General features: G+C 39.5%; 1 protein-coding gene across 2 annotated transcripts in view; it reads left to right on the forward strand.

Moving 5' to 3' along the window:
- Window positions 1-5,000, forward strand: part of LOC113828339 (cytochrome c oxidase subunit 6C-1) — a 287,402-nt gene that overhangs the window by 265,279 nt on the left and 17,123 nt on the right. Inside the window, exon 1 of one of the 2 annotated variants that reach the window (XM_027381278.2) lies at window positions 174-331. The exons of the other annotated variant lie outside the window; for it this stretch is intronic. The gene's annotated coding sequence lies outside the window, so the exon portion shown is untranslated. Of the gene's footprint in view, window positions 1-173; window positions 332-5,000 lie in introns of those variants that run through there. 2 annotated transcript variants of the gene reach the window in all.

Raw genomic sequence — 5,000 nt, forward strand, 5'->3', positions numbered from 1 at the left:
GTACTTTCGGACTCAAGATAATTTGCGGGCGTGACGTCATGCTCATCTCGCTTTTTCGTCGCATTACCGGTGTCTGTTGCTCTTTATCCATAAACGAAATAATAGTATTTATCAAATTGTATCAGGATAATTAATTTCAATTCTAATCATGACGTACAGGTAAGTTTTATATACACTGATGGGGTCGTGCTTTAAACCTCGTCTTGACTATGACGTCACGACGGCAACCCGACTTGAGAACGGGGAATCCGGCGCTAGTTCATCGCTTCGCCGCCAGAGTCCGCCAGCGTTCCAGCTCCTCCGCCATCTTCGTCTTGCGTAGATCTTCAGCGTGAGTACATAATGCATTTCCTGCCTAATTCCCCCTTTCACGTCGTCAGAGTGTCTTTCTCGGTCTTCTGTCGCGGGATTATGGGTTCCCGAGAGAGTGAACAGGACTTAGAGGACGGTGATATGGTCGTAAGGAGAGATTTGGAGGCGAAATTGGCTCGCCGGTCGTGAGTACGTGATCAGCTGATTGGGGGAACCCGTCTGGGGCGATGACGAAATAGTAGGACATTCGCTTATAGACCTATTATGGCATTGGTTTGAGGGTCGGTAGTGTACTGTGCTCATATCAGCTGAATTATACATTCGTATTATGCAAGTTATTGTAACAATTATAGGCGCAGTTCACCAGTTTTAGACTTTGAGCTTTAATCAATTTTTCGGCTCACAGAATCGTTATGCATACATGGATACGATCAGTAGAGGAAATAAAGTAAATTTTCAGGATGTTTATATACTATGTCCTTGTTCTTGACACAAATATCTTCGATATCGATTGGCTGCTTCTGATGTCTCTTCTGTATTTTTAGTAGATTTGTTATCTACTAATGAATTTTATAGTGGCTATATTTACAGCACCGTAATGATTCATTCAGGGGCTAGATTTACGGCACATCCTGTTACGCATGCTCACTTCACTTTTCATACTTTTCAAAATGAAATGAAATCTGACGAACACCCATATAGTTGTAGGCTCAAAGTTTGCCGATTTCGAGTCTTTCCAGCACACTAAGAAACTGGGAAGGGAAGAATTGTTGGTAATTTTTCAGTTTCTTACAACCATCCCACTTTTCAATTGTTTTCTTTTGTTCCAATAATTAACACTAGTATGTGTGAATCTGTTGTCGTTTTCCATTGCAAATGACCAGTACAGGAAATAAAGTTTTTGGATTTCTAAACAATCTGCTGAAAAATGTTTAGGAAATTTTTAGGTTTCTTAATATATACAACAGAATGTGATAGAATAACAATAAGAACTTCAGGTAATTTTTTATATTACCTACGTCGCACCGATATCAACAATTTTGGTATCGTTAGATTCCCCTCACTGTCCACATTGCAATATTTAGTTTTTATTGCGCGGAAACCCCCCCATTAGCGTCAAACTTAGTCCCGATAGCAGGGGAGGCCATGAAAGGTTTCGGGGAAAATGCGGGGTTAAATAATTTATTCATATAACCCACAATGAAAATAACCATGGTTATTCACATGACTTTCCATTGCAGGGGGCTGTGCCCTCAGCGACCCCTCCCCCTGGGGGGGGGCTACCACCCCCAACCCCCACCAAGGAAACAAAACCACCACCATGAATTCACAGCAGGCTAGAGCGTTACACAATTATCGTCGATGTCGGAGCGGCAGACATAATATTACAATTACCTCGTAACATTCCCACTGAATCAGCATACTAACCTTGACATAGTCAGTGTTGTATAAAGAGACGATTGTAGTATAATCAGGATGAACAAGGTATACCTTGAACAGAAGAGCGGCGTTGGCCCGTCCTCGTTGGATCGGCGGGTTTTGCACCTTTCTTGAAGCATCTAGGTCGTGCGCTCTATCCTGCCATGAATATGTGGAGGATATTTTGTTTCCTTAGCGAGGGTTGGGGTTCGCAGGGGGCACAGCCCCCCTGCAATGGAAAGTCATGTGAATAACCATGGTAATTTTCACTGTGGGTTATATTATTAGGGTAATTTTCTATATTACGTCCGCCACTCCAACATTGTTGCCCCCTGCTATCGGGGCCAAGTTTGCCGCTAACAGGGGGGGGGGAGTTACGTGCAATAAAACCTACACATTTGCATTGTATAGAGAGAGGAATCCAACGCTACCAAAATCGTTGATATCGGAGCGGCGGAGGTAATATAGAAAATTACCGAACTTAACAATATATCTCTTAAAGAATGTTAGTAACGCTTCATGCTAAACTCGTGGTAGTACAGTGGGCCTTGTCCCCCCCTCCCCTCTGCCTAGGGAATAAATATAAGCTAAGGAAAGTTAGGTTCGCAAAATACCCAGGTCTTGGGACTTTGTCTCAGGAGGGTGCGTCACTCTTGTTAAGAAATACCCAGTAGTATGAAATGATTTTGGAAATCTTAATATTTTTCAACTTTTTTTTTTTTCTTGTGTGTGTGTGGACACGATTCAAAAACGTTCTAAATGTTGCTTCTAAAATATGGTTGCATCACTATTATTAGGATGGCTGTTATAAGTTATAGAAGACTGTGTGCAGTACACGGCCAATTTAATCCTAATATATCATGTCGGCCTCTTACCATATCTCCCACAAACTTTGCGATACATGACCATGAATATCAAGATCAAATCCTTACTTACATGTATTTGAAAGAATAGCATCTTGGGCCTTCACCATCCTGAACACCTGCAAGTTAGATAAATATGGAAGATAAATAAGGCTTTTTTGTTAACTTAAACAATGTACTAAGGTCTATAATAGGGTTTAACTAGACCTTACAATATGCATTACATCCCTGTATTTTACGCCAATTAATACCAGGTATCTTAGGGAGATAGTATGCTTATTTTAAACACTAGTGTGTGTGTATATATATTAATATATATATATATATATATATATATATATATATATATATTTATATATACTCACAGTAACATTGTTGTACTCTGAATACCATTGGAATATCACACTATATTCCCTAGGATTCGGTTGCATGACAGAAATCATGGAGCTGAACCTCGGGCAATGGGTTACGTAAGTAACCAGCATCCTGGGCGCGCATGAACACCCATGGGCGGTGACAAGACTCTGTGCCTCCTCTTTGAAAAGTTTTTTTGTTGAAACTTTTTTAGGTTTATCGTCATTTTCCAATTTCCATGTGTCTTAGATATGCTTTGTCCAGATGGTAACTAGTTATTTTCCTTGCACAGACTCCATATCATGGAACATTTGGTTATTTGCATCCCCCCCCCCAATTTATATAATACATCTTGCATCGCCGGTCACAGCAGCCAGGAATATGGTACGCAGTATGGAAATGGCATACTCCCTGGAGCCAGTGCTCTTCCAGTCACTGCTTACACTTTACATTCCACATTCGTTTATTAATGGGAATAATGTTAAAGCCCCTTCTAAGTGCCAAACGAGTCAAATGACACCAAGAATTTTGTGGAATTGTGGCGAGTCTTTTCCATCACCCTGGCTTTCGCTCTTGATGGTTTGTTTGCGTCACCCGGGCTGTGGTCCATTTCCCCGGTTGACGGCATATTCACGTCACCCGGGCAGCTGCAAAAGTTTTTCCTTAACATGGGTTCCGCAAAATTCTCCAAGTGGTTTGTGACTTTGTGAATGTATAATTGGTCTTTTAACCCACTAACACCAGTATATTTTGAAGCTGAAAATGATAATTTCTGGCGGGGAGCTACAGAATCAGCGTGCATGGCTGGCCCGGAAGATGGCCGCGGCCCGCGATAGAATTGGAGTGCAAACTCTGATTGAATATCACACTGGCGGGACGCCTGGCAATGTTTATTTTTCCGGGTGTCTCATATGACTTCCATTTCGATTATTAAGACTAGTCTCTCCTACGGTTATTGGTTGATACTCATCTTTCCCATAAAGTACATAGTATGTTGAAACGAGTATTATGTTGCATGTAAACAAAAAATGATGCAACTTTATTATCACAAGTGGTAGAAGATTACTCTAACATTGATTTTAACCATAAATAGTAAAACTTTACTAATAAGAATGGTGACTCTTACCTGTTACAGAAATGGTAAATGGTCTGCTGTAATCATGCATAGTAAAACAAAGTTATACTGCACATATTGCAATACTTCATAACTTAAGCGAACCGTCCCGGGAAATAACCACCTTTTTCTACTCACTTCATCATATAAAATAAGCGGAGATAACTCATTGATTCTCTTTGCATAATATAGAGCACAGAATTGCTCTTCATCTCATATATAATTTTGGCCTCGTACCCTATAAGGGGGCGCGCACACCTTTTTTTTTTTCTTTTCTTTTCTTTCTTTCTTTCTTTCTTTCTTTCTTTCTTTCTTTCTTTCTTTCTTTTTCTTTTTTTCTTTCTTTCTTTCTTTCTTTCTTTCTTTCTCTCTCCCCGTCTTTGCCCTCTTTACCTCCGTATGTCCTCTTCCTTGGTACATCATTATGCCCATTTTTTTTTTCCTAAACAATCCCCCCAAAATTCCTGTATTAGATCTACCCCAGCCGAAGGCTTTTTCGTTAATAAATGTATTATTTTTGTTTGAGGCTAAAATTTAAAAATCAACATTTTACATGGCCTCAGGGATCCGAGGCTCTAGCAAAAGCAATAAACGGCATTTGAATCGCATGAAAATTATGAGCATGATGTACCAAAGATAATGTAAACAAAGAACGGAGATTCGGCGTATCATATTATGGCAGCTTGCCAAAGTTTGTTATCTTGCTTATTTTGTTTAAAATCTAATGATGATATATATGTAAAAAAAAAAAATCTTGTGATGCAAGGATTACCAAGTCAATCAGAATTATCATTTTCAATAGGGACACTTTCCAGTAAGGGTATGTAATTTTTTTGTTTTTGTATTGGATATAAAAGTAGATATTTTTGTCTGAAAAGTTTAATAAATGCATTGAACCATAGAGACAGCTATTCTTAACCAGACTAGTTTAGACTAGT

The sequence above is a fragment of the Penaeus vannamei genome, chromosome 2 (assembly GCF_042767895.1).
Source record: "Penaeus vannamei isolate JL-2024 chromosome 2, ASM4276789v1, whole genome shotgun sequence".
NCBI lineage: Eukaryota > Metazoa > Arthropoda > Malacostraca > Decapoda > Penaeidae > Penaeus > Penaeus vannamei.